The sequence below is a fragment of the Oncorhynchus tshawytscha genome, linkage group LG05 (assembly GCF_018296145.1).
Source record: "Oncorhynchus tshawytscha isolate Ot180627B linkage group LG05, Otsh_v2.0, whole genome shotgun sequence".
NCBI classification, from domain to species: domain Eukaryota; kingdom Metazoa; phylum Chordata; class Actinopteri; order Salmoniformes; family Salmonidae; genus Oncorhynchus; species Oncorhynchus tshawytscha.
Genome location: NC_056433.1, coordinates 32,205,721 through 32,224,738, shown reverse-complemented (window position 1 = coordinate 32,224,738; position 19,018 = coordinate 32,205,721).

Genomic DNA, 19,018 nt, shown 5'->3' with positions numbered 1-19,018 from the left:
ACAAATCTGGCCTTTATGGAAGAGTGGCAAGAAGAAAGCCATTTCTTAAAGATATCCATAAAAAGTGTTGTTTAAAGTTTGCCACAAGCCACCTGGGAGACACACCAAACATGTGGAAGAAGGTGCTCTGGTCAGATGAAACCAAAATTGAACTTTTTGGCAACAATGCAAAACGTTATGTTTGGCGTAAAAGCAACACAGCCCATCACCCTGAACACACCATCCCCACTGTCAAACATGGTGGTGGCAGCATCATGGTTTGGGCCTGCTTTTCTTCAGCAGGGACAGGGAAGATGGTTAAAATTGATGGGAAGATGGATGGAGCCAAATACAGGACCATTCTGGAAGAAAACCTGATGGAGTCTGCAAAAGACCTGAGACTGGGACGGAGATTTGTCTTCCAACAAGACAATGATCCAAAACATAAAGCAAAATCTACAATGGATGGTTCAAAAATAAACATATCCAGGTGTTAGAATGGCCAAGTCAAAGTCCAGACCTGAATCCAATCGAGAATCTGTGGAAAGAACTGAAAACTGCTGTTCACAAATGCTCTCCATCCAACCTCACTGAGCTCGAGCTGTTTTGCAAGGAGGAATGGGAAAAAATTTCAGTCTCTCGATGTGCAAAACTGATAGAGACATACCCCAAGCGACTTACAGCTGTAATCGCAGCAAAAGGTGGCGCTACAAAGTATTAACTTAAGGGGGCTGAATAATTTTGCACGCCCAATTTTTCAGTTTTTGATTTGTTAAAAAAGTTTGAAATATCCAATAAATGTCGTTCCACTTCATGATTGTGTCCCACTTGTTGTTGATTCTTCACAAAAAAATACCGTTTTATATCTTTATGTTTGAAGCCTGAAATGTGGCAAAAGGTCGCAAAGTTCAAGGGGGCCGAATACTTTCGCAAGGCACTGTACATGAAACCCGCAGACACAGTAAATAGTCAGCTAGCATTAGCTGAAATCATTTTAGACAAAATGCACCACAAATATCCACAAAGGAAACACCACATCTCAAGTACAATATTGCGGCAAATTGACATAACTTGTACATTCCGATTTGCACTTAGGAGTATAAAAATCATTTTGGATGTACAGTGCTTTGCAACCGTTAACTTATTGCTGGTTTGGTGCTTGTCTAGCTCAAACACCACCCAACATAAGCAAGCCACGCAAACTAACCAGTAAGTGTCCATGACAAAACAAAATACAAAAAACGCATTGGCATACAATAGAGTGGCAAGGGGAATCAGCAATAACAACTCAGTTACACATTTGCTATTCCAAGTACTATCCCCCTTTGCGATACCATTAAGATGTTTCCAAAACTGTCCCAAAACTGTCCCAAGGCATAAGAAACTGAAAATGTCAACAGTACATACCCTTTTAGAACATTTATCAAAAACAATGTGTCAATGCTGCCAAAAGGTTTCACACCTACATAAAGGAGAATGTGTGTCTGACAACAAAGATCATCACTAGCCATACATAACATGGATCTGAACCTGAGCCTGAAAATGCTCTCCATCTATTTCCTATTATTTGTCAGGTCAAGCTAAACACTGTCCATTGTTGAGACAGATGTTGTTTTCATTCTGGCTCTGTTGAAAACAAAATAAACCGAATGGGAAACAAAGAATGGCTTGTAACACATTCATTCAACAACATCATCCAATTAGCAGATTGGTTAGACATGGTTCCAACCACTCATATTAAAACAAATTAGCATTTTAATACCTAAACACACCTATTACATTTCTTGTCTCACGGAAATTGTATATACTATCTAAACGTACATAGCAGTGTCTTCCAATACAGAATAATATGCTTGGATTGTAATAAATATAACATTTTATAGTCTATAGGTTATCTCTTCTAAGCTAAGCTATAGCAAGCGAACCTGCCCCTCCATTTTCATTACATTCAGTCAAGGGTACATGGGTCTTCTCATCTAGACGGCTAGAGGGATCAATTGAGTGCTGTCGATTCTCTCTTTATGCTCCCACCTCCATTGGAGCGCAGATGGTGCACCAGCCAGCCTCGCTGCCTACCCCCGGCATCTCTGTTTATTGATTCAGATCTAGTATGTCAACTCTGAGCGAGCAGATAAGGCTTGGTCCAGCTAATAAACACTACTTGGCTGGTTCACCAGGTGAACAGATAAGGCCAAGGGCAGCAGTAACTAACCCAGGGTTTTTGTTCAGCCCCGCATGACTGCCCCACTTCATCTGAACCGATAAGGCTGCTGCAACTACAGTACACCGGCACTGAGCCATCTGATTGTTGGAGAAACATTGTTATGAGGTTATGACGGAATGCTGATTTCTCATGCCATCTTAAAAATAACCTCTAATAATTTGGGGATGTTATATATACTGTGTGTGTGTGTATATATATATATATATATATATATATATATATATATACAGTTGAAGTCGGAAGTTTACATACACCTTAGCCAAATACATTTAAACTAATTTCTTCACAATTCCTGACATTTAATCCTAGTAAAAATTCCCTGTCTTAGGTCAGTTAGAATGTGAAATGTCAGAATAATAGTAGAAAGAATTCTTTATTTCAGATGTTATTTATTTCATCACATTCCTATTGGGTCAGAAGTTTACATACACTCAATTAGTATTTTGTAGCATTGCCTTTAAATTGTTTAACATGGGTCAAATGTTTCGGGTAGCCTTCCACAAGCTTCCCACAATAAGTTGGGTGAATTTTGGCCCATTCCTCCTGACAGAGCTGGTGTAACTGATTCAGGTTTGTAGGCCTCCTTGCTCGCACACACTTTTTCAGTTCTGCCCACAACTTGTCTATAGGCTTGAGGTCAGGGCTTTGTGATCACCACTCCAATACCTTGACTTTGTTGTCCTTAAGCCATTTTGCCACAACTTTGGAAGTATGCTTGCGGTCATTGTCCATTTGGAAGACCCATTTTTGACAAAGCTTTAACTTCCTGACTGATGTCTTGAGCTGTTGCTTCAATATATCCACATAATTTTACTTCCTCATGATGCCATCTATTTTGTGAACTGCACCAGTCCCACCTGCAGCCAACGTGCTTCACCGTTGGGATGGTATTCTTCGGCTTGCAAGCCGCCCCTTCTTCCTCCAAACATAATGATGGTCATTATGGCCAAACAGTTCTATTTTTGTTTCATCAGACCAGAGGACATTTCTACAAAAAGTACGATCTTTGTCCTTATGTGCAGTTGCAAACCGTATTCTGGCTTTTCTATGGCGGTTTTTGAGCAGTGAATTCTTCCTTGCTGATCGGCCTTTCAGGTCATGTCTATATAGGACTCGTTTTACTGTGGATATAGATACTTTTGTACCTGTTTCCCCCAGCAGGTCATTTGCTGTTGTTCTGGGATTGATTTGCACTTTTCGCACCAAAGTACGTTCAACTCCTTCCTGAGCGGTATGACGGCTGAGTGTTGTTTATATTTGCATACTATTGTTTGTACAGATGAACGTGGTACCTTCAGGCGTTTGCAAATTGCTCCCAAGGATGAACCAGACTTGTGAGGTCTTGGCTGATTTCTTTAGATTTTCTCATGATGTTAAGTAAAGAGGCACTGAGTTTGAAGAAAGGCATTGAAATACATCCACAGGTAAACCTCCAATTGACTCAAATGATGTCAATTAGCCTATCAGAAGCTTTTAAAGTCATGACATCATTTTCTGGAATGTTCCTACCTGTTTAAAGGCACAGTCAAGTAAGTGTATATAAACTTCTGACAGTGAATTATAAGTGAAATAATCTGTCTGTAGACAATTGTTGGAAAAATGACTTGTGTCATGCACAAAGTAGATGTCCTAACAGACTTGCCAAAACTATAGTTAAGTAGTTAAGAAGTTAATAAGAAATTTGTGACTCCAACCTAAGTGTATGTAAACTTCTGACTTCAACTGTGTGTGTATATATATATATATATATATATATATATATATATATATATATATATATATATATATATACTGTACATAGGTGAATGGTATGAACATTGGCTTGCACAGAGTGTATGTTGACAGCAATACCAACTTTCAGTCCGTTTCTGTCCAAATTCAGATGAAGACAGTGACAGTATTTATTAAACGACAGCAATGTGTATTTCATCTAAATCACAAGCCTGGAGCTCTTCTGAACTCTGATCATTGGAACACTAATTATTTCATAGATTAAAATCCAGAGCTCCATGGACATTTACTGAGCCAGGTTTATAGCAGCCATTCACAACAGGTTCTTCATTATAACCTCACAAGGTCATTTCACCTCAAGAGAATGGAGGACGAATGAGAGTGCACGCACGCACACACACACACACGCGCACATATACACACGTTCACACCTTTGATTGCTTTCACCTCAAGAGAATTGTGGAAGAATGAAAGTGCAGGCACACACACACGCACACACACACACACGCACACGCACACACACACACACACACACGGACACTTTCACACCTTTGATTGCTTTGAATTATGAATTTAGCCGTTGAGTTCTAATCTTTCTAGTTGGATGAATAATTTTCTTTCAGATTGCTTATGCATTCTATTTTTCATAGAAATTATAGGTGAAGACCGGTGTTATTTGTGCCTAACCATATAAAGTCATGGGAGCTACAGAGTGAGAGGTTGTTTTGTCTCGCCATAACTTTTCTTTGCTACATCTGTCACAATATATGACCTTCAACCCATTCTGTTAGGGAAATAGCATGCCAATGTCACTCTTCAGCAATGCCAAAAGTGGCAGACATTTGGTTATTCTGTCGATTGATGCTCTCGGTCCACCAAACTCATACGCCAGATTACTAGATCTGAGAGAACATGCACGTCTCAAGGGGGACATTTTGATCTAACAAATCACCCTCGAAGACATTGAAATGTCCCCATGTTTTCGCACCCGTATTTGGATCACGTCGTGGTTTTGATCCAATGTCAATGATAATGAGATTTTTAAAGTCTCCTTTATCAAGATCTTGATTTTAAGATAAATTGCAATTATCTGATCATTTTATTTGTCAAAGTAAAGTGCATGAGGTAAAGAGTCCATGTTTTTAAGTTAAATAACCCTGGAAAAATAGAGCTATTAACTGCAATGTTAGAACTGATTTCATTTAACGAGAGGCCTTGATGGCGTTTGTAATAGTTTGTGGCCAGTTTTCTTTCAGAACAGGCCTTTTCTTTCCTCTTACCTTCCCTGTCTCTTGTGGTTTTACAACTTGAATATTTCATGGGCAAAATTTGATAGTAAACTCAAGTAAAATGTATATATCAAAAAAATCTTCCCCCGTTTCTGTCACTATACTGAATATAAAAACGATGCTCACTCAGGCCACGCTCAATCATGTGCCACTCAGGATCGGTGTTGGGGAAGTAATGGATTATGTAATCAGATTACTGTTATGACTAACAGAGTAAAATAATGCATTGCTTTTAAAATTGGGTAATATTATTACAGAAACTTTGTCAAACAATGTATGTGTTACTTTCAAATAATTTCTGTACCGGGCGCGTTTCCATGATCTGATCTTGACTTGTTTCCTCATTTAGCTCTCTAGCGAGAAGAGAAAGGCTGTTTGGCGAAATGTCATGACAGCTGCTGTCCATAGAAATGTATAGAGGGTGCACCTCTGATCTTTGCCATTGATCGCTTCTGTGATAGCAAAACCTATCGAGTGCTTTTCCGTCTAGTGGCAAGTGTGCCCTCTATTCATCACTTTGGGCCCGTCTATAACTAGAACTGGCAACTCGAGAGAAAGATTTTGATTGAAAGGATAGGAAATCTGTACAGATGTTTGGTTTACAGTATTTTGGTCTAATTAAGCATCCCATATATAGCCCAGCACTTGTAGACGAGCACAGGAAAGCAGTGTCTCAGATGAAAGGACAAACTAGAGATCAAACCTGAGTTAGTAAGTAGCTTGTCTTTGATAGAGCGCGCGGGGCTCGCCTTGCTCCCTTCCATAGTCAAACAAATGTTGAGATTTAGAGATTTTTTTTTTACATGGAAGTACTCATATGTAATATATTACTTTTTCAAGTACTTAATCCCAGCACTGCTTGTGACTCTTGATATGCATGTGCAGGAAATCCTTGTAGGAAGCCATGCACTTACCTTGAACCCACTGTGGCATCGATTGGATCGGACATGCGTACATTAAACATACTGTATGTTGTCTTCTCTCCTGCTATATGGATCCAGGTATTAGTCAATCACAGTTCCTTCTCAGCCAGTATGAATATGAGGACATTACTGGACATTTTATGTGTTGAATATCAATATGAAGCACTCAAGCTTGGCAGACTACAGTGGCTTGTGAAAGTAGTCATCCCCCTTGGCATTTTTCCTATTTTGTTGCCTTCCATCCTGAAATTAAAACATTTTGGGGGGGTTTGTATCATTTGATTTAAACAGCATGCCTACCTACCACTTTGAAGATGCACAATTATTTTTCTTGTGAAACAAGAAATAAGACAAGAAAACTGAAAACTTGAGCGTCCATAACTATTCAACCCCCCCAAAGTCAATACTTTGTAGTGCCACCTTTTGCAGCAATTACAGCTGCAAGCCTCTTGGGATATGTCTCTACAAGCTTGTAACATCTAGCCACTGGAATTTCTGCCCATTCTTCAAGGCAAAACTGCTCCAGCTGGATGGGTTCTGCTGGTGTACAGTAATCTTTAAGTCAAACGACAGATTCTCAATTGAATTGAGGTCTGGGCTTTGACTAGGCCATTCCGAGTAATTTTAACGTTTCCCCTTAAACCACTCGATTGTTGCTTTAGCAGTATGCTTAGGGTCATTGTCCTGCTGGAAGGTGAATCTTCGTCCCAGTCTCAAATCTCTGGAAGACTGGAACAGGTTTCCCTCAAGAATTTCCCTGTATTTATCCATCATTCCTTCAATTCTGACCAGTTTCCCAGTCCCTGCCAATGAAAACATCCCCCACAGCATGATGCTGACACCACCATGCTTCACTCTGGGGATGGTGTTCTCAAGGTGATGAGAGGTGTTGGTTTTGCGCCAGAGATAGTGTTTTCCTTAATGGCCAAAAAGCTCAATTTTAGTCTCATCTGACCACACACAGTACCTTCTTACATATGTTTGGGGAGTCTCCTACATGCCTTTTGGCGAACACCAAATGTGTTTGCTTATTTTTCCTTTTTGCAATGTCTTTTTTTCTGGCCACTCTTCCGTAAAGCCCAGCTTAAAGTCATTCTATGTACAGATACTCCAATCTCTGCTGTGGAGCTTTGCAGCTCCTTCAGGGTTATCTTTGGTCTCTTTGTTACCTTGGTGGGTGGCCCTCTCTTGGCAGGTTTGTTGTGGTGACATATTCTTTCAATTTTTTAAATAATGGATTTAATGGTTCTCCGTAGGATGTTTGAAGTTTCTGATATTTTTTTATTACCCAACCCTGATCTGTACTTCTCCAAAACTGTATCCCTGCCTTGGTCTTCATGGTGCACCTTGCTTGGTGGTGCCTCTTGCTTAGTGGTGTTGCAGACTCTGGGGCCTTTCAGAACAGGTGCATATATGCGACACTTAGATTGAGCACAGGTGGTGTCAAGTGTCAGTGTGCAGCGGTGAGGACAGAGTCAGGCGCAGGACACAGAACTGAGTAAAATAACATACTTCACTTGAAAAGAAACAACCATAAAATCCACGCAGGAAAAACACACCATGACACAGCAGTCTATAACACTCAACAAGGAACAAACACGCACAAAACATATTGGGAACCAGAGGGTTAAATTTTGGAAAATAATTATAATGTAATGGGAACCAGGTGTGTACAATCAAGACAAAACAAATAGAAAAAGAAATGTAGATTGGTGACAACGCCGAATGCCGCCCGAATAAGGAGAGGCACCAACTTCTGCGGAAATCGTGACAGGTGAACTTATTTAACTAATTAAGTGACTTCTGAAAGTAATTGGTTGCACCAGATCTTATTTAGGGGATTCATACCAAAGGGGGTGAATACATATGCATGCACCACTTTTGCGTTTTCTTTAGCATTTTTAAAAGAAGTAATTATTTTAATTTGACTTCACCAATATAGAGTATTTTGTGTATGTCCATTACATTAAATCCAAATAAAAATCTATTCAAATTACAGGTTGTAATGCAATAAAATTGAAAAAAAAAACACCAAGGGGGATTAATACTTTTGCAAGGCACTGTATTTGGTACATTATAGATATGGTGAAGTTACAAATTCCAAACTTGGACATTCAATGCAAATGACTGAACTTGAAAGTTAACGGGCCTAAAAGAAACCGATTCATTTTGTCACAGTGTCACAGTGTGTCTCTCTCAAGTAATAATGGCATACACATATACTGTATTTTATATTATTATTCAGTATGTTCAACATGGGAAAAGGTTGATGTCAAGATACTGATACTCAGTGAGTATTAAACGTGTGGGGAGTGGGTGGGAGATGTTGACACTGTTTGAGATGAACTTGACTGAGCTTTGTAGGAAAACAAAAAACAAACTGTCAAAAAACAACAGCACGTGAACCAGTAAAATCACAATTACCAGTCTGTATTCAGCCCCAGCTATTGAGGTGTGCTGGGCAGGTTAGCAGTGTGAGGGCTTCAACCAGACTTACAGCCCTAATGCCTGAAACATGGTTTGACATTCAATACAGCACCTCAGTGCCTGATCGCCATGATTGTTAGACGGCAATTCCATGGGAAAGAAATGATGCTGATATTCAGATATATCACTTTAAAATGTATACCAAACACACAAACAATTGATATCAAAGTTTAATAAACCATGTAACTCTGTGCACAAGGATTAACATGTTCCACAGAACATTTCACAAAAACAAATTTACAGGAAGAAATGTGCAAATACAAATTTTAGTAACAGAATATATTGCCCAGTTCCACTGATGTGAGTGGCCAGAGGAGCAGTGGACTCAATCAACATAAATCTCAGCTCAGTCTGAGATCTAACACAGCTGCCAGTCTGTCTAATTTTTGAAAATATGGTAATATACTTCAAATACGAGATGAATTTCAGTAGTATATCAGTATACTATAAATATAATATCATTACACTTCAATACACTTATTAAAAGTGTACTTTAAATTAATTTATTTGTATTTTGGTATATTATAAATATACTATCATCAACCTTCAATACATTTATTAAATTGTACTTTAAATTCATTGTCTTTAATTAAGTAAACTATATGTTCACCATCATTTAGGGCTAGGTCACTTTTTTCTAAGCTTCCGTTCCCAAAGTAAACTGCCTGTTGCTCAGGCCCTGAAGGAAGGATATGCATAGAATTGGTACCATTAGAAAGAAAACATTTTGAAGTTTGTAGAAATGTTACAATAATGTAGGAATATAACACAATAGATATAGTAGGAGAAAATCCAAACAGAATGATTTTATTTTGAGAGGCCATGCTCTTACAATGGAAAGTATATGAGTTCTAGCTCCCATGATGCAATTCCTATGGCTTCCACGTGGTGTCAGCAGTCTTTGTTCAAGGTCTAAGGCTTGTAACTTCCAAAACGTATAATAAATATCAGTTTTAGTACAGGGACACTGTCTTGGAAATTCGTGTTTGGGAGCGCCATGAAGACAAGACACACCTGCTAAAATTGGTTTCCTATTGAACATATTTCTTTCCATAAGAAATATTACATTTTAGGGTATCTGAGGAGAAAATAGAAACGTATTTTGACTTGTTGAAACAAAGTTTAGGGGTAGGTTTTCGGATTCCTTTCTCTGCATGTTGAATGTGTGGATTACTCATATCGATGGCGCCAACTAAACAGACTTCATTGGATAGAAAGAAAGATTTTATCTAACAAAACAACACTACATGTTATAGCTGGGACGCTTTGGATGACAAATCAGAGGAAGATTTTCAAAAAGTATGTGAATATTTAATTGCTATTTGTGAATTTATGAAACCTGTGCCGGTGAAAAAATATTTTAATGTGGGGCGCTGTCCTCAAACATTCGCATGGCATGCTTTCGCTGTAATAGCTACTGTAAATTGGACAATGCAGTTAGATTAACAAGAATTTAAGTTTTCAACCGATATAAGACACTTGTATGTACCTAAAATGTTTAGTATCCATAATTTTAAAGATTATTTACTTGAATTGCGCGCCCTCCCTCTTAGGGCTAGTGGGAAGCCCAGCCCTAAGTTAAACACACTCATTTAAACTGTACTTAAATTCCGAAAGCTTTAATTGTAATTCAGTATATTCAGCTGCCAGAGCCGCCCGTCAGCCAGGAGCTGCTAGAGCCACCTGTCACTCCGGCGCTGCCGGAGTCTCCCGTCTGTCCTGAGCTGCCAGAGCCGCTCGTCAGCCAGGAGCTGCCGGAGCCGCCCGTCAGCCAGGAGCTGCCGGAGCCGCCCATCAGCCAGAGTCTGATGCCAGAGTCTCCCGCCTGTCCGGTGCTGCCGGAATCTCCCATCTATTCGGGACCCGCTGCAAGGGTCCCCATTCCGAGGTGGTCGGCGAGGGTCAAATCAAATCAAATTTATTTATATAGCCCTTCGTACATCAGCTGATATCTCAAAGTGCTGTACAGAAACCCAGCCTAAAACCCCAAACAGCAAGCAATGCAGGTGTAGAAGCACGGTGGCTAGGAAAAACTCCCTAGAAAGGCCAAATCCTAGGAAGAAACCTAGAGAGGAACCAGGCTATGTGGGGTGGCCAGTCCTCTTCTGGCTGTGCCGGGTGGAGATTATAACAGAACATGGCCAAGATGTTCAAATGTTCATAAATGACCAGCATGGTCCAATAATAATAAGGCAGAACAGTTGAAACTGGAGCAGCAGCACGGCCAGGTGGACTGGGGACAGCAAGGAGACTTCATGTCAGGTAGTACTGGGTCATGGTCCTAGGGCTCAGGTCCTCCGAGAGAGAGAAAGAAAGAGAGGAGAGAATTAGAGAACGCACACTTAGATTCACACAGGACACCGAATAGGACAGGAGAAGTACTCCAGATATAACAAACTGACCCTAGCCCCCCGACACAAACTACTGCAGCATAAATACTGGAGGCTGAGACAGGAGGGGTCAGGAGACACTGTGGCCCCATCCGAGGACACCCCCGGACAGAGCCAAACAGGAAGGATATAACCCCACCCACTTTGCCAAAGCACAGCCCCCACACTACAAGAGGGACATCTTCAACCACCAACTTACCATCCTGAGACAAGGCTGAGTATAGCCCACAAAGATCTCCCCAAGGGGGGGGGCGCCAACCCAGACAGGATGACCACATCAGTGAATCAACCCACTCAGGTGACGCAGCCCTTCCAGGGACGGCATGAGAGAGCCCCAGTAAGCCAGTGACTCAGCCCCTTTAATAGGGTTAGAGGCAGAGAATCCCAGTGGAAAGAGGGGAACCGGCCAGGCATAGACAGCAAGGGCGGTTTGTTGCTCCAGAGCCTTTCCGTTCACCTTCCCACTCCTGGGCCAGACTACACTCAATCATATGACCCACTGAAGAGATGAGTCTTCAGTAAAGACTTAAAGGTTGAGACCGAGTTTGCGTCTCTGACATGGGTAGGCAGACCGTTCCATAAAAATGGAGCTCTATAGGAGAAAGCCCTGCCTCCAGCTGTTTGCTTAGAAATTCTAGGGACAATTAGGAGGCCTGCGTCTTGTGACCATAGCGTACGTGTAGGTATGTACGGCAGGACCAAATCAGAGAGATAGGTAGGAGCAAGCCCATGTAATGCTTTGTAGGTTAGCAGTAAAACCTTGAAATCAGCCCTTGCTTTGACAGGAAGCCAGTGTAGGGAGGCTAGCACTGGAGTAATATGATCAAATTTTGGGGTTCTAGTCAGGATTCTAGCGGCCTTATTTAGCACTAACTGAAGTTTATTTAGTGCTTTATCCGGGTAGCCGGAAAGTAGAGCATTGCAGTAGTCTAACCTAGAAGTGACAAAAGCATGGATACATTTTTCTGCATCATTTTTGGACAGAAAGTTTCTGATTTTTGCAATGTTACGTAGATGGAAAAATCTGTCCTTGAAATGGTCTTGATATGTACTTCAAAAGAGAGATCAGCGTCCAGAGTAACGCTGAGGTCCTTCACAGTTTTATTTGAGACGACTGTACAACCATTAAGATTAATTGTCAGATTCAACAGAAGATCTCTTTGTTTCTTGGGACCTAGAACAAGCATCTCTGTTTTGTCCGAGTTTAAAAGTAGAAAGTTTGCAGCCATCCACTTCCTTATGTCTGAAACACATGCTTCTAGCAAGGGCAATTTTGGGGCTTCACCATGTTTCATTGAAATGTACAGCTGTGTGTCATCTGCATAGCAGTGAAAGTTAACATTATGTTTTCAAATAACATCCCCAAGAGGTAAAATATATAGTGAAAACAATAGTGGTCCTAAAACGGAACCTTGAGGAACACAAGTTACAGTTGATTTGTCAGAGGACAAACCATTCACAGAGACAAACTGATATCTTTCCGACAGATAAGATCTAAACCAGGCCAGAACTTGTCCGTGTAGACCAATTTGGGTTTCCAATCTCTCCAAAAGAATGTGGTGATCGATGGTATCAAAAGCAGCACTAAGGTCTAGGAGCACGAGGACAAATGCAGAGCCTCGGTCCGATGCCATTAAAATGTAATTTACCACCTTCACAAGTGCCGTCTCAGTGCTATGATGGGGTCTAAAACCAGACTGAAGCATTTCGTATACATTGTTTGACTTCAGGAAGGCAGTGAGTTGCTGCGCAACAGCCTTTTCTAAACATTTTGAGAGGAATGGAAGATTCGATATAGGCCGATAGTTTTTTATATTTTCTGGGTCAAGGTTTGGCTTTTTCAAGAGAGGCTTTATTACTGCCACTTTTAGTGAGTTTGGTACACATCCGGTGGATAGAGAGCAGTTTATTATGTTCAACATAGGAGGGCCAAGCACAGGAAGCAGCTCTTTCAGTAGTTTAGTTGGAATAGGGTCCAGTATGCAGCTTGAAGGTTTAGAGGCCATGATTATTTTCATCATTGTGTCAAGAGATATAGTACTAAAACACTTGAGCGTCTCTCTTGATCCTAGGTCCTGGCAGAGTTGTGCAGACTCAGGTCAACTGAGCTTTGAAGGAATACGCAGATTTAAAGAGGAGTCCGTAATTTGCTTTCTAATAATCATAATATTTTCCTCAAAGAAGTTCATGAATTTATCACTGCTAAAGTGAAAGTCATCCTCTCTTGGGGAATGCTGCTTTTTAGTTAGCTTTGTGACAGTATCAAAAAGGAATTTCGGATTGTTCTTATTTTCCTCAATTAAGTTCGAAAAATAGGATGATCGAGCAGCAGTAAGGGCTCTTCAGTATTGCACGGTACTGTCTTTCCAAGCTAGTCGGAAGACTTCCAGTTTGGTGTGGCGCCATTTCCGTTCCAATTTTCTGGAAGCTTGCTTCAGAGCTCGGGTATTTTCTGTGTACCAGGGAGCTAGTTTCTTATGAGAATTGTTTTTAGTTTTTAGGGGTGCAACTGCATCTAGGGTATTGCACAAGGTTAAATTGAGTTCCTCAGTTAGGTGGTTAACTGATTTTTGTTCTCTGGCGTCCTTGGGTAGACAGAGGGAATCTGGAAGGACATCAAGGAATCTTGTGTTGTGTTGTGTTGTCTGTGAATTTATAGCACGACTTTTGATGTTCCTTGGTTGGGGTCTGAGCAGATTATTTGTTGCAATTGCAAACGTAATAAAATGGTGGTCTGATAGTCCAGGATTATGAGGAAAAACATTAAGATCCACAACATTTATTCCATGGGACAAAACTAGGTCCAGAGTATGACTGTGACAGTGAGTGGGTCCAGAGACATGTTGGACAAAACCCACTGAGTCGATGATGGCTCCGAAAGCCTTTTGGAGTGGGTCTGTGGACTTTTCCATGTGAATGTTAAAGTCACCAAAGATTAGAATATTATCTGCTATGACTACAAGGTCTGATAGGAATTCAGGGAACTCAGTGAGGAACACTGTATATGGCCCAGGAGGCCTGTAAACAGTAGCTATAAAAAGTGATTGAGTAGGCTACATAGATTTCATGACTAGAAGCTCAAAAGACGAAAATGTCATCGCCGCTCCAAATGCGCCACTTAAGCGGGCAAGGACTATGATGGAGTGGGGTCCACGTCCCGTGCCAGAGCTGCCACCACGGACAGACGCCAGACCCTCCCCTATAAGTTCAGGTTTTGCGGCCGGAGTCCGCACCTTTGGGGGAGGAGTACGTTGGAGTAGGTTGTCTATGTTCTTTTTTCTAGGTTATATTTTCTATGTGGCCTAGTTTGGTTCTCAATCAGAGGCAGGTGTTGTTCATTGTCTCTGATTGAGAATCATACTTAGGTAGCCTTTTCCCACCTGTGTTTTGTGGGTGATTGTTTTCTGTTTAGGTTGTTTTCCCTGACAGAACTGTGCACTTTCGTTTTCTCTTTGTCATTTTGTTTGAGTGTTTTTTTGTGAACATTAAATATGAGCAATTTCCATGCTGCGCTTTGGTCTCATTCCAACGACGATCATTACAAACCCAGAGCAAGATGCATCATCTGCAGATGAAGAATAAATCCCCCAAGCTGAAAGAGAGACATTTTTGTCAAAAGAACAGCAACATAGCATGGTCCTTGTCACCATATGACACCCAGGGCAGGATGGCAGCACAAATGTCATAAGGATGACCTCAGGGCCCACAAGACATGCAGTTGCCCATGCCCAAGACATCGACTCAAAATTCTACATGTTCATCACACCAGCCACCCTCCTGGCGATGACAAATTTAAAGTGTTTCTGTAAATATGGAGACAACTGGAAAAGGATGGATGAGATTGACATGTGTGCCTACATAGGGCTGATAATCTTAGCAGGTGTGTATAGGTCCCGAGGCGAGGCTACATGTAGTCTCTGGGATACAGAGAGTGGAAGGGCGATTTTCCGTGTCACGATGCCACTGAAAGTCTTTCAAACTTTCTCAAGAATGCTACGATTTGATAAACGTGAGTCAAACCTGCAAGACGTGTGAGAGACAAACTGGAGGCCAGAAGAGGTCTGGGAGAAGTGGGTGGAGCACCTGCCATACATCTACAACCCTGGGCCTGATGTAACAGTGGATGAGCAACTGGTTCCATTCAGAGGTAAAAAATTAAATTCATATCTTGTAATGTAAGTGATTTTCACTGTTAATTTGTAACCCGACACATTCCAAGAAGGGAGCACCCACCGCACAGCAGCCTCTGCAGCGCCGATGAAAGCTGTTCAGGGGACTGAATCTGGTCCTGATCCACCTGAGGCTGCAGCTGGGGCAGGCAAGAGGAGAAGATGCCAATTCTGCCTCCCAAAGGAGGACTGTAAAACAAATACTATGTGCTGCACATGTGAGAAATACATCTGAAAGTTCTTCCCTTGCATATTGTCCTACATGTGCTAATTAGAGTTGATTGATTTATGTTCTTCACCTTTTTGTTTTGTATCTATTTTATTCTTAGTTATTGTTGTTGTTTATACACCTTGTGAGTGGGGGCTATGGTTAAAAAAATGGGAGAAGACAAGTATTTTGTAGTTGATTTCCTCATTGTACAGTATATAAGAATATATCACTATGTTGCCAAAAAAGACTGTTGACACAATTTCAATAAAAATGCCTTCAAAACTACTTTCTGCACATTTCTGCTACTTTCTTAGGCTATACAAGTGATATATCTTGCTCAAAAGTATATGTTGACACCTATGCAGTACCTTTAGTAATACTAATGATACAAATAATAAACCTCTACTTTAGTAAAGAAAACAATTGCCACAGGTGTGATGTAATAAAAACAAGTGGTGTCCACTGATTAAATGCAATCTTTCTGCATTGTGTAGAGGGAAAACCCAGATGTTCACAAAGTGTGTGATGAATGACATGTTGTTTCTTCATGCAAAATAGATTTGGGGTTTAAAATTCAATTAAGCTGTTTTATTTTAGGGGTTTAGTGAAGGCGGGTCATTTTTTACCCTTAGAGGACAAGGAGAGTGTACCGAATGTTAAGACTACACAAGGGTTAACTGTAATTTGTTTTCAACAATGAACTCAAAATACTATGTATTGTAAAGGGGAAGAAAAAGCTAATAATAGTATTAATGCAAATTTGATACTCATAGAATAGGTATTCAGGCTCTTTGTTTAGGCAAGCCTAAATCAGCTCGAGACAAAATTGGCTTAACAAATCACAGAATATGTTACATGGACTGTGTGAAATAATAAGGGTTGACATTGTGTTTTTTAACCCTTCCTCTGTCCCATACATAACATCTGTAAGGTCCCTCAGTCAAGTATTGAATTTCAAGCACAAGACTCAACTACAAAGACCAAGGAGACTTTCAAAAGACCCATAGAAGGGCAGTGATAGGTAGATCGGTAACAGTATCAAATCAGACATCGAATATCTCTTTAAGCATGGTCAGGTTAATAATTACGCTGTGGAATATATACAGTGCATTTGAAAAGTATTCACACCCATTGACCTTTTCCACATTTTGTTACTTTACAGCCTTATTTCAAAATGTATACAATTATATTTTTTCCTCATCAATCGACACACAATGCCTCATAATGACAAAGCTAAAACAGGTTTAATACATTTTTGAAAAAGTATTTTTTATACAGAAATACCTTATTATATAGAGCCATTTCTATGAGACTCGAAAATAAGCTCAGGTGCATCCTGTTTCCGTTGATCATGCTTGAGATGTTTCTACAACTTGATTGGAGTCCACCTATGGTAAATTCAATTCATTGGACATGATTTGGAAAGGCACACACCGGTCTATATAAGGTCCCATAGTAGACAGTGCATGTCAGAGAAAAAAAACCAAGCCATGAGGTCGAAGGAATTATCCGCAGAGCTCCAAGATAGGATTGTGTCGAGGCAAAGATCTGAGGAAGTGTACCAAAAAATGTCTGTAGCATTGAATGTCCCCAAGAGCACAGTGGCCTCCATCATTCTGAAATGGAAAAAGTTTGGAACCACCAAGGCTCTTCCTATAGCTGGCCTCCTGGCCAAACTGAGCAATCGGGGGAGAAGGGCCGTGGTCAGGTAGGTGACCAAGAACCCGATTGTCACTTTGACAGAGCTCCAGAGGTTCTCTGTGGAGATAGAAGAACCTTCCAGAAGGACAACCATCTCTGCAGCACTCCACCAATCAGGCCTTGATGGTAGAGTTGCCAGACGTAAAAGGCACATGACAGCCCGCTTGGAGTTTGCCAAAAGGTACTTAAAGACTCTCAGACCATGAGAAACAAGATTCTCTGGTCTGATGAAACAAAGATTGAAATCTTTGGCCTGAATGCCAAGCGTCACATCTGGAGGAAATCTGGCACCATCCCTACAGATGGTGGTGGCAGCATCATGCTGTGGGGATGTGTTTCAGTGGCAGGGACTGGGAGACAAGTCAGGATCTAGGGAAGGATTAATGGCGCAAAATACAGAGAGATCCTTGATGAAAATATGCTCCAGAGTTCAGTTCACCTTCCAACAGGACAATGACCCTAAGCACACTGACAAGATAATGCAGGATTGGCTTTGGGACAAGTCTCTGAATGTCCTTGAATGGCTCAGCCAGAGCCCAAACTTGGACATGATTGAACATCTCTGGAGAGACCTGAAAATAGCTGTGCAGCGATACTCCCCATCCAACCTGACAAAGCTTGAGAGGATCTGCAGAGAAGAATGTGAGAAACTCCCCAAATACAGGTGTGCCAAGCTTGTAGCATCATACCCAAGCAGGCTCAAGGCTGTAATCTCTGCCAAAGGTGCTTCAACAATGTACTGAGTAAATGATCTGAATACTTATGTAAATGTGATATTTCAGTTTTTATATTTTTAATACATTTGCAGAAATGTCTAAAAACCTGTTTTTGCTTTATCATTATGTGGTAGGTATTGAGTATAGATTGTTGAGGGGAAACAAATGTTCATCCATTTTAGCAATGTGGAAAAAGTCAAGGGGTCTGAATACTTTCAGAATACACTGTATTAAACCACCCAGACACATCAAATATTGTGTCATCCTTCTGAACGGAGCTGCAGGATGTTACCTTTTGGCCATTGGGGATCGAAAAACAGTTACAGAGTTCAATGTCTTTGATGGGAGAAACATTGTAGTGACTCTAGAATAATGATTTAAATGACAGAGTGAAAATATGAATACATATATACAGAATTTCTTCCAAAACATACATCTTAGGCATCAAGGCACTAAAGTAACACTGCAAAGGCCTTATATTTGGAGCAAAGGCACTAAAGTAATACTGCAAAAGCCTTATATTTGGAGCAAATCCAACACAACACATCACTGAGTACCCTAATTTTCAAGCATGGTGTTGGATGCATGGTATGGATATACTTGACATTGGCAAATACTAGATGAAAACCTGCTTCAATCTGTTTTACAGCAGACACTGGGAGTGGAATTAACCTTGCAACAGGATAAATCAACACAAGCGATGCTAACCAAGAAGACAATGAATGTTCCTGAGTGGCCAGTTTTGACTTTGCTGTGTAGCTATGAGCACCAACATCTTGACAGAGCTTGAAGAATAAAGGGCTAATATTGCACAATTCAGGTGTGTAAAGCTCTTAGACACTTATCCAAGAAGACTCAACCTCTGTAATCGCTGCCAACATTGTTTCTAGCATGTATTGACTCAGGGAGCTGAATGCTTATGCAATTCCTATATTTTAGTTATTTAATTTCTATAAATCTAATATATAATATAAATCTTCCACTTTGACATTCAAGTATTTTGTGTAGATTGTTGCCTAAAAAATTACAATGAAAGAAATGTTAATCCCACTTTGTAACAACAAAATGTAAATAAATCCTAGGGGTATGGATACTTTTGCAAGGCACTGTAGTTTCAGTGCCAATAATGAGTTTTGAAGTGTTTTCTGAATTCCTGTTCAGAAGAGTGGAGAGAAAGTTGACAATGAAAATGACTGTT